We start from the raw sequence: 12633 nt of genomic DNA, 5'->3' as shown, positions 1-12633 counted from the left end.
TCAAAATGTATATTTCAACTCCTAGAGGCTTGCATCTGTCCATAAATGGATCACTATAGCTTGCACACTTTGTTAGCAACTTCAGGATCGACAAAACCTTCCGGTTGCATCATATACAACTCTTCTTTAAGAAATACATTAAGGAATGCAGTTTTGACGTCCATTTGCCAAATTTCATAATCATAAAATGCGGCAATTGCTAACATGATTTGGACAGACTTAAGCATTGCTACAGGTGAGAAGGTCTCATCGCAGTCAACTCCTTGAACTTGCCGAAAAACTTTCACAACAAGTCGAGCTTTATAGACAGTAACATTACCATCAATGCCAGTCTTCTTCTTGAAGATCCATTTATTCTCTATGGCTTGCTGATCAATGGGCAAGTCAACCAAAGTCCATACTTTGTTCTCATACATGGATCCCATCTCAGATTTCATGGCCTCAAGCCATTTCGCAGAATCTGGGCTCATCATCGCTTCCTGATACGTCTCCAACGTATCTATAATTTTTATTGTTCCATGCTATTATATTATCTGTTCTGGATGTTTATGGGCTTTATTATACACTTTTATATTATTTTCGGGACTAACCTATTAACCGAAGGCCCAGTGCCAGTTTCTGTTTTTTCCTTGTTTCAGTGTTTTGAAGAAAAGGAATATCGAACGGAGTCCAAACGGAATGAAACCTTCAGGAGAGTTATTTTTGGAACGGAAGCAATCCAGGAGACTTGGAGTAGACGTCAAGGAAGCTTCAAGGAAGCCACGAGGCAGGGAGGCGCGCCCTACCCCCCTGGGCGCGCCTCCACCCTCGTGGCCCCTCCTGACTCCCCTGACCGACTTCTTTCGCCTATATATGTCCATATACCCTAAAAACAACGGGGAGCAGAATAGATCGGGAGTTCCGCTGCCAGAAGCCTCCGTAACCACTGAAAACCAATCTAGACCCGTTCCGGCACCCTGCCGGAGGGGGGAATCCCTCTCCGATGGCCATCTTCATCATCCCGACGCTCTCCATGACGAGGAGGGAGTAGTTCACCCTCGGGGCTGAGGGTATGTACCAGTAGCTATGTGTTTGATCTTTCTCTCGTGTTCTTGAGTCGGCACGATCTTGATGTATCGCGAGCTTTGCTATTATAGTTGGATCTTATGATGTTTCTCCCCCTCTACTCTCTTGTGATGAATTGAGTTTTCCCTTTAAAGTTGTCTTATCAGATTGAGTCTTTAAGGATTTGAGAACACTTGATGTATGTCTTGCATGTGCTTATCTGTGGTGACAATGGGATATCACATGATCTACTTGATGTATGTTTTGGTGATCAACTTGCGGGTTCCACTCGTGAACTTATGCATAGGGGTTGGCACACGATTTCGTCTTGACTCTCCAGTAGAAACTTTGGGGCACTCTTTGAAGTTCTTTGTGTTGGTTGAATAGATGAATCTGAGATTGTGTGATGCATATCGTATAATCATACCCACGAATACTTGAGGTGACATTGGAGTATCTAGGTGACATTAGGGTTTTGGTTGATTTGTGTCTTACGGTGTTATTCTAGTACGAACTGTATGATAGGTCGAACGGAAAGAATAGCTTCGTGTTATTTTACTACGGACTCTTGAATAGATCAATCAGAAAGGATAACTTTGAGGTGGTTTCGTACCCTACCATAATCTCTTCGTTTGTTCTCCGCTATTAGTGACTTTGGAGTGACTCTTTGTTGCATGTTGAGGGATAGTTATATGATCCAATTATGTTATTATTGTTGAGGTAAATTGCACTAGTGAAAGTATGAACCCTAGGCCTTGTTTCAACACATTGCAGTATTGTTTGTGCTCACTTTTATCATTAGTTACCTTGCTGTTTTTATATTTTTCAGATTACAAAAACCATTATCTACTATCCATATTGCACTTGTATCACTATCTCTTCGCCGAACTAGTGCACCTATACAATTTACCATTGTATTGGGTGTGTTGGGGACACAAGAGACTCTTTGTTATTTGGTTGCAGGGTTGTTTGAGAGAGACCATCTTCAGACTATGCCTCCCACGGATTGATAAACCTTAGGTCATCCACTTGAGGGAAATTTGCTACTATCCTACAAACCTCTGCACTTGGAGGCCCAACAACGTCAACAAGAAGATGGTTGTGTAGTAGACATCATGCTCTTTTCTGGCACCGTTGCCGGGGAGGTTAGTGATTGAAGGTATATCTTTAGATCTTGCAATCGAATCTTTTTGTTTCTTGTTTTAGCAGTAGTTTAGTTTATAAATGAAACTACAAAAAATGGAATTGAGTTTTCCTCATACGCTTCATCTTTTTAATATCTTTCGTGAGAATGATGGAAAGGAAAATTGTGCTCAAATGCTAGAAGAAGTCTATAAAATGTTTGGCACTAAATCTTTGATGATGAGCATGATTGCAATGTTGTTAGTATGAACTCCCTGAATATCCATAGTACTAATGGTGATTGCACTAGTCATGATTAAAATTTCTCTTATAAGCATGTCAACTTTTGTGGAATATATAGAGCATGAAAGTACACACCAATTAGGGAAAATAGATTTTGCAAGAGGCATAAGTATTTGGAAAGTAAATGGTTGCAAGAGAGGCTAAATGTTTGTGCTGAAAATTTAAAATTTCTTCACCATACTTGTGAACTTTGCAGTGAACATGGTCATTTAAATCTCCGATGCAAATTGTTTCATGATCGTATCGTGTCCAAAAATTGTGATGATTTGATTTCCCATGCACATCATAATGAACTTAGTTTGCTTTTGGCTTATGAAGAAATGAAACGTATAACGAAGCATATTCCAGAATATAACCTTGAGAAATTCCTCGATACTGATCTAGAAGAAATTTTTATGTATTGAGCGGTGAATTGCATTGAAAATACTTATATTGCCAATTACATAAAGAAAAGAAAACAAATAGAGGATGAAGAGAATACTAATGAAAGGGAAGAGGCTTCCCAATATCCTCCTATTATTTGTTACGATGAATCAGGTAATGAGGAGGAGCCTCCTATTCAACCAATCTCATTAATAAGGAGCTCCGAAAAGAGGATTGAACCCACACATAATGTGAAGAAGAAAAAGAAAAGACGGAGAAGTAAAGGTGAAAAGGTATCCCTCCCAAATGGTGTTGCCCCTATTACTCATTGTGATGATGATAATTGCTATACTGTTGGTGCTATCCATACTATTAATGATGAGAGTGATTATGCTTATGATATGAAAAGGCCCAAGCTTGGGGATGCTATGTTTGATGAGAATCACATGTTTGAGAATGTATTTGCTGCAATTAATGTTAGTCCCAAGCTTGGGGATGCTATCTTTAATGAAGATGATATTTGTAGTCTCCCAAGTTTTGATATGCAAATTTATTATGATGATAGCATGCCTCCTACTTATGATGATTATATTGATGAAAGTGGGTTTGGAAGAGAAAAAAAGATACATCGTACCACAATAAGCATGGTCTAAACTGTGTAGAGGGCGTCAAGGTAGCCCAGCCGGAGACACCGTGCCAGCATCTAGGGGAACACAACTCCTGAAAACCTGAGCGGATAGAGTTAGTCACAAGGCCGCATACAACAAAGGCAAGAGGATTCTCCGTATAAAAAAATGACGGATTTACACCAGTGGAGAGCTTTGTGGAGGACAAACAGCGTCGGCCGGGAATGTCGGTCGACATCAGGGTTTACTCAGAGAGAGGCAAAGAGAGACAACGTCGTAAGAAGAAATTTGAGATAGAAAGAGCATGCATGTTGTGTATGTGAAATGCTTGTGTTTGTGGCATGCTCAAATCATGCAAAATAGCCATTAGCAAAATAATATGTGTGTTGCAAAGGATTAAAAAAATAGAGATTAGTCATAGTTATTGCTGCGCGAGTTTTCTACCGCTTCGCCTGGTTGACAACGTGATGCAACTGGATATGGGTATGATAGCACAGTAATGCACACCAAGATGTTCGTCCTTGGCATCGTCGTTCTTGGATGTCCCGACATCTGGGCTCCTCGGCCACTCCATCTACCAGCCCATATCAAGGTGAGCCGACGCCGGAACGCCATTGGAACACCTCTACGTTGCTGGATCGCATTGCCTCCTTAGGTATATTGGCATGCACTACACGAAAATAGCCGTGTGTGCCATCTCCTAGCTACTCGGACGTGCACTACATGACAATATCATACTCATCCTACTTGATGCCAGAAATATACAGTCTAGCCCTCTCTTTTTTGTACTTCTATAGCAATAAAAATACCGGAATTCCTTTTATGCACATCTTCAAGTTCATCATATTCTGTCTTGCTTTGCTCAACCAATAGTACATTCACACACAAAAAAAATGGGACACACTCCTAGAAGAATACCATGTTCAGATGCAGCTTCACCAAATTTTGAAAGAATATCACGTCACAGTTTTCATGATGGACTAATGCAAGGGGTAGAGCAATGGGAGGTAGGGCTTCTGGATATCCTGAACGCAATGGCTAAAGGACAACAACGTTTGCACCATATGTACTCACATTGAAAATTTTAGCTAGTTCCTTCCTACCTCCATGTCCACTTCATCAGAACATCACCATATGTAAGAACCACCTCAAGCATCAACCATCCGAGCCAAGTGTGCATGTACGTCTTGGCTTCCTGCTCCTGTTCCCATCATCCGCTATCTCATCGACCCCATCGACCTCTACCTGGCTACCCGCTGCCGCCGGCATCCTTCGCTGGTGCTTCGCGCGGCTCACCTCATCTTGCGCCTCCCGCAGCCTCTTGTGAAGGCCTCGCCAGGGTAGGCCTGTTGCGCAATGTCATCAGCCATGTTCTTCTAAGCCTTCTTGGCGTCTCGCTCGACGAGCTGAGAAAAGTGGATGAGCCGGATTGGGCCAGCCACTACTCCTAGCCGGTGGTGTCCCTGCGGTTGGCAAATCATACAGTCTCACCAAAAGTTCACGATGAATTGAATGGAGAAGATTGGACGTACGCCAACCCATCTGATTGTCACGTGTATCTGCATAGGAAGAAAAAATATTGCACTCGGATTCGCCAAGTTGAGGAGACGAAAGCAATCAAGAGACGAAAGCTTTCTCTGCGTCGCCGCGTCATCACCATGGCAGCTTGGCGTCTCTCCTCGACGTGGCGGCGATGGTGCTGGTTACACTCCTTTTTCTTAAGCCACTCTTACACAACAGCCCCAACGTGATCCTCTCCAGCATCAACTTCACCGCCATGGCCAGGCTAATCGACGTCTGTGCCGCTGCCAAGCTGTGGAAGGTAGACAAGCTGATTTGCTGGCGTTCATCGCCGCATTATTCGGCGTGCTCCTCGTTTCCATCAAGATCTGTCTGCCGTGGCCGTCGGGGTCTCGCTATTCAAGATCCTGGCCATGTGAGATGGGAGAGAACAAACAGGGAAAACAACTTGGAAATTATAGTATGTAGGGAAAGAAGACTCCTATGGCGATCGGCTTGGCTCGACAGTTTGAATTCTAGATCGTTTCATGGGAGTTCTTTTTCATGCCCTAGTGGGTTTCCTGTTCGTGTGCCAGTTTTTTTGAGACAATGTTCCTGTGCCAGCTATTGGCAAAAGCTTAAAGAAGAAACAATATAGGCTAAGGCCCAGGTGCCAATAGGCCCAATCAGCGTGCGACATAAGGCACGATCGATCAAACACGAGGGTGGCACGATCGAGTGAACGCCAGGGGTGGAGTGCGGGTTGATCGTTATAAATTTCAGGGACTTTTTTGTGAAAACTCCGTGAGGTGAACCCGGAGACTCAATCCGTGCTTTATTATTAGGGAGAGATGAAAGTGGGTTTGGAAGAGTGTCAACTTTAGGAAGTAATGATCCCACTATTTTGGAGGATGTTGAATCTTATTGTGATAATTATGAAAGTGTATTTGGAGAGGTCATGACTTTATTTAGTAATGATTCCACTATCTTGGAAGAGGTTTCAATTGATTATGATGAGAACAAAGTTGCTACTTATGATGATTATTGTGATGACACTTATGCTATAAAAAGTAGTGATGATTATATTTATAAAACTTGTCATGATTATGATTACTCTTTTTCTGAACATTACTCTTTTAATGTGGAAACAATTTATAGTATTAGAGTTTCTTATGATACTCCCACTATTCCAAATGAGAAGAAATTTGCTTATGTGGAGAGTAATAAAAATTCTATGCTTGTAGATCATGAAAAGAATGCTTTATGTGATGGTTATATTGTTGAATTAATTCATGATGCTACTGAAAAAATTATTATGAGAGAGGAATATATGCTTGTAGGAGTTGCAATAATATCGAGTTTCCTCTCTATGTGTTGAAAATCTTGAAGTTATCCTTGTTTTACCTTCCTATGCAAGTTGATTCTTGTTCCCACAAGTTGTTAGATCACAAAATCCCTATGCATAGGAAGTGGGTTATGCCTAAATGTGCTAGCCATATTCTTCATGATGCTCTCTCTATGTTACAATTCTTATCTTTTATGTGAGCATCATTGAAATCATCATGCCTAGCTAGGGGCGTTAAATGATAGCGCTTGTTGGGAGGCAACCCAACTTTATTTTTGTTCCTTGATTTTTGCTCCTGTTTAGAAATATATAATTTATCTAGCCTCTGTTATTATTGAGTTTTTATGTTTTAATTAGTTTTTGTGCCAAGTAGAACCGTTGGGAAGACTTGGGGAAAGTCTTGTTGATCTTGTTGTAAAAAACAGAAACTTTAGAGCTCACGAGAATTGCTGCCATTTTTTATTGGACAGTGATATTTAGTTAATTATTTTTTAAGATGATTAATAGATAAATTCCTCACGTCCATAAATTTATTTTAGATTTTTTGGGGTTCCAGAAGTTTGCGTTAGTTACAGATTACTACAGACTGTTCTGTTTTTGACAGATTCTGTTTTTCATGTGTTGTTTGCTTATTTTGATGAATCTATGGCTAGTAAAAGAGTTTATAAACCATAGAGAAGTTGGAATACAGTAGGTTTAACACTAATATAAATAAATAATGAGTTCACTACAGTGCCTTGAATTGGTGTTTTGTTTTCTTTTGCTAACGGAGCTTACGAGTTTTCTGTTAAATTTTGTGTTGTGAAGTTTTGAAGTTTTGGGTAAAGCTTCGATGGACTATGGAATAAGGAGTGGCAAGAGCCTAAGCTTGGGGATGACCAAGTAATCCCAAGGTAATATTCAAGGACAACCAAGAGCCTAAGCTTGGGGATGCCCCAGATGGCATCCCCTCTTTCGTCTTTGTTCATCGGTAACTTTACTTGGAGCTATATTTTTATTCACCACATGATATGTGTTTTGCTTGGAGCGTCATTTTATTTTCTTTTGTTTTACTTGCTGTTTGAATAAAATACCAAGATCTGAAATTCTTAAATGTTAGAGAGTCTTCACATAGTTGCATAATTATTCGACTACTCATTGATGTTCACTTATATCTTTTGGAGTAGTTTGTCATTTGCTCTAGAGCTTCACTTATATCTTTCTAGAGCACGGTGGTGGTTTTATTTTATGGAAATAGATGAACTCTCATGCTTCACTTATATTATTTTGAGAGTCTTTAGAACAGCATGGTAATTTGCTTTGGTTATGAAACCTGTCCTAATATGATGGGCATCCAAGATGGGTATAATAAAAACTTTCATATAAAGTGCATTGAATACTATGAGAAGTTTGATATTTGTTGATTGTTTTGAGATATGAAGATGGTGATATTAGATTCATGCTAGTTGAGTAGTTGTGAATTTTAGAGGTACTTGTGTTAAAGTTTGTGATTCCTGTAGCATGCACGTATGGTGAACCGTTATGTGATGAAGTCGGAGCATGATTTATTTATTGATTGTCTTCCTTATGAGTGGCGGTCGGGGACGGGCGATGGTATTTTCCTACCAATCTATCCCCCTAGGAGCATGCGTGTAGTACTTCGTTTCAATAACTAATAGATTTTTGCAATAAGTATGTGAGTTCTTTATGACTAATGTTGAGTCCATGGATTATACGCACTCTCACCCTTCCGCCATTGCTAGCCTCTCTAGTACCGCACAACTTTCGCCAGTACTATAAACCCACCATTTACCTTCCTCAAAACAGCCACCATACCTACCTATTATGGCATTTCCATAGCCATTCCAAGATATATTGCCATGCAACTTTCCACCGTTCCATTTATTATGACACGCTCCATCATTGTCATATCGCTTTGCATAATCATGTAGTTGACATCGTACTTGTGGCAAAGCCACCTTTCATAATTCTTTCATACATGTCACTCATGAGTCATTGCAGATCCCGGTACACCGCCGGAGGCATTCATATAGAGCCATATTTGTTCTAAGTATCGAGTTGTAATTCTTGAGTTGTAAGTAAATAAAAATGCGATGATCATCATTATTAGATCATTGTCCCAGTGAGGAAAGGATGATGGAGACTATGATTCCCCCACAAGTCGGGATGAGACTCCGGACGAAAAAAAAGAAAAAAAAGAGGCCATAAAAAAAGAGTAGGCCCAAAAAAACAAAAAAATGAGAGAAAAAGAGAGAAGGGGCAATGCTACTATCCTTTTACCACACTTGTGCTTCAAAGTAGCACCATGATCTTCATGAGAGTCTCCTATGTTGTCACTTTCATATACTAGTGGGAATCTTTCATTATAGAACTTGGCTTGTATATTCCAATGATGGGCTTCCTCAAATGCCCTAGGTCTTCGTGAGCAAGTGAGTTGGATGCACACCCACTTAGTTTCCTTTTGAGGTTTCATACACTTATAGCTCTAGTGCATCCGTTGCATGGCAATCCCTACTCACTCACATTGATATCTATTGATGGGCATCTCCATAGCCCGTTGATATGCCTAGTTGATGTCAGACTATCTTCTCCTTTTTGTCTTCTCCACAACCACCATTCTATTCCACCTATAGTGCTATGTCCATGGCTCACTCTCATGTATTGCATGAAGATTGAAAAAGTTTGAGAACATCAAAAGTATGAAACAATTGCTTGGCTTGTCATCAGGGTTGTGCATGATTTAAATAGTTTGTGTGATGAAGATAGAGCATAGCCAGACTATATGATTTTGTAGGGATAGCTTTCTTTGGCCATGTTATTTTGAGAAGACATGATTACTTTGTTAGTATGATTGAAGTATTATTATTTTTATGTCAATATTAGACTTTTATCTTGAATCTTATGGATCTGAATATTCTTGCCACAAAAGAGAAGATTTCGTTGATGAATATGTTAGGTAGGCTTCCACATCAAAAATTCTGTTTTTATCATTTACCTACTCGAGGACGAGCAGGAATTAAGCTTGGGGATGCTATTACGTCTCCAACGTATCTATAATTTTTTATTGTTCCATGCAATTATATTATCTGTTTTGGATGTTTATGGGATTTATTATACACTTATATATTATTTTTGGGACTAACCTATTAACCGGAGGCCCAGTGCCAGTTTCTGTTTTTTCCTTGTTTCAGTGTTCCGAAGAAAAGGAATATCAAACGGAGTCCAAACAGAATGAACCTTCGGGAGAGTTATTTTTGGAACGAAAGCAATCCAGGAGAGTTGGAGTAGACATCAGGGAAGCTTCGAGGATGCCACAAGGCAGGGAGGCGCGCCCTACCCCTTGGGAGCGCCCCCCACCCTCGTGGGCTCCTCGTGGCTCCCCTGACCAAATTCTTTCGCCTATATATGTCAATATACCCTAAAAACGCCGAGGAGCAGAATAGATCGGGAGTGCCGCTGCCAGAAGCCTCCATAGCCACCGAAAACCAATCTAGACCGGTTCTGGCACCCTGTTGGAGGGGGGAATCCCTCTCTGGTGGTCATCTTCATCATCCCGGTGCTCTCCATGACGAGGAGGCAGAAGTTCACCCTCGGGGCTGAGGGTATGTACCAGTAGCTATGTGTTTGATCTTTCTCTCGTGTTCTTGAGTCGGCACGATCTTGATGTATCGCGAGCTTTGCTATTATAGTTGGATCTTATGATGTTTCTCCCCCTCTACTCTCTTGTGATGAATTGAGTTTTCCCTTTAAAGTTGTCTTATCAGATTGAGTCTTTAAGGATTTGAGAACACTTGATGTATGTCTTGCATGTGCTTATCTGTGGTGACAATGGGATATCACATGATCTACTTGATGTATGTTTTGGTGATCAACTTGCGGGTTCCACTCGTGAACTTATGCATAGGGGTTGGCACACGATTTCGTCTTGACTCTCCGGTAGAAACTTTGGGGCACTCTTTGAAGTTCTTTGTGTTGGTTGAATAGATGAATCTGAGATTGTGTGATGCATATCGTATAATCATACCCACGAATACTTGAGGTGACATTGGAGTATCTAGGTGACATTAGGGTTTTGGTTGATTTGTGTCTTACGGTCTTATTCTAGTACGAACTGTATGATAGGTCGAACGGAAAGAATAGCTTCGTGTTATTTTACTACGGACTCTTGAATAGATCAATCAGAAAGGATAACTTTGAGGTGGTTTCGTACCCTACCATAATCTCTTCGTTTGTTCTCCGCTATTAGTGACTTTGGAGTGACTCTTTGTTGCATGTTGAGGGATAGTTATATGATCCAATTATGTTATTATTGTTGAGGTAAATTGCACTAGTGAAAGTATGAACCCTAGGCCTTGTTTCAACACATTGCAGTACTGTTTGTGCTCACTTTTATCATTAGTTACCTTGCTGTTTTTATATTTTTCAGATTACAAAAACCATTATCTACTATCCATATTGCACTTGTATCACTATCTCTTCGCCGAACTAGTGCACCTATACAATTTACCATTGTATTGGGTGTGTTGGGGACACAAGAGACTCTTTGTTATTTGGTTGCAGGGTTGTTTGAGAGAGACCATCTTCAGACTATGCCTCCCACGGATTGATAAACCTTAGGTCATCCACTTGAGGGAAATTTGCTACTATCCTACAAACCTCTGCACTTGGAGGCCCAACAACGTCAACAAGATGATGGTTGTGTAGTAGACATCACGCTCTTTTCTGGCACCGTTGCCGGGGAGGTTAGTGCTTGAAGGTATATCTTTAGATCTTGCAATCGAATCTTTTTGTTTCTTGTTTTAGCAGTAGTTTAGTTTATAAATGAAACTACAAAAAATGGAATTGAGTTTTCCTCATACGCTTCATCTTTTTAATATCTTTCGTGAGAATGATGGAAAGGAAAATTGTGCTCAAATGCTAGAAGAAGTCTATAAAATGTTTGGCACTAAATCTTTGATGATGAGCATGATTGCAATGTTGTTAGTATGAACTCCCTGAATATCCATAGTACTAATGGTGATTGCACTAGTCATGATTAAAATTTCTCTTATAAGCATGTCAACTTTTGTGGAATATATAGAGCATGAAAGTACACACCAATTAGGGAAAATAGATTTTGCAAGAGGCATAAGTATTTGGAAAGTAAATGGTTGCAAGAGAGGCTAAATGTTTGTGCTGAAATATTTGGAACGGAAGCAATCCAGGAGACTTGGAGTAGACGTCAAGGAAGCTTCGAGGAAGCCACGAGGCAGGGAGGCGCGCCCTACCCCCCTGGGCGCGCCTCCACCCTCGTGGGCCCCTCGTGACTCCCCTGACCGACTTCTTTCGCCTATATATGTCCATATACCCTAAAAACAACGGGGAGCAGAATAGATCGGGAGTTCCGCTGCCAGAAGCCTCCGTAACCACTGAAAACCAATCTAGACCCGTTCCGGCACCCTGCCGGAGGGGGGAATCCCTCTCCGATGGCCATCTTCATCATCCCGACGCTCTCCATGATGAGGAGGGAGTAGTTCACCCTCGGGGCTGAGGGTATGTACCAGTAGCTATGTGTTTGATCTTTCTCTCGTGTTCTTGAGTCGGCACGATCTTGATGTATCGCGAGCTTTGCTATTATAGTTGGATCTTATGATGTTTCTCCCCCTCTACTCTCTTGTGATGAATTGAGTTTTCCCTTTAAAGTTGTCTTATCAGATTGAGTCTTTAAGGATTTGAGAACACTTGATGTATGTCTTGCATGTGCTTATCTGTGGTGACAATGGGATATCACATGATCTACTTGATGTATGTTTCGGTGATCAACTTGCGGGTTCCGCTCGTGAACTTATGCAGAGGGGTTGGCACACGTTTTCGTCTTGACTCTCCGCTAGAAACTTTGGGGCACTCTTTGAAGTTCTTTGTGTTGGTTGAATAGATGAATCTGAGATTGTGTGATGCATATCGTATAATCATACCCACAGATACTTGAGGTGACATTGGAGTATTGATACGTCTCCAATGTATCTATAATTTTTGATTGCTCCATGCTATATTATCTACTGTTTTGGACTATAATGGGCTTTATTTTCCACTTTTATATTATTTTTGGGACTAACCTATTAACCGGAGGCCCAGCCCAGAATTGCTGTTTTTTTGCCTATTTCAGTGTTTCGGATAAACAGAATATCAAATAGAGTCGAAACAGAATAAAATCTTCGGGAACATGATTTTCTCACCGAACGTGATCCGGGAGACTTGGACCCTGCTCCAAGGAACAAAAGAGGCGGTCACGAGGGTGGTGGGCGCCCCCCTAAGGCGCGCCCCCTGCCTCGCGGGCCCCTCGTTGCTCCT

This window comes from Triticum aestivum, chromosome 2A (genome assembly GCF_018294505.1).
Source record: "Triticum aestivum cultivar Chinese Spring chromosome 2A, IWGSC CS RefSeq v2.1, whole genome shotgun sequence".
NCBI lineage: Eukaryota > Viridiplantae > Streptophyta > Magnoliopsida > Poales > Poaceae > Triticum > Triticum aestivum.
This window is presented reverse-complemented; position numbering follows the sequence as displayed.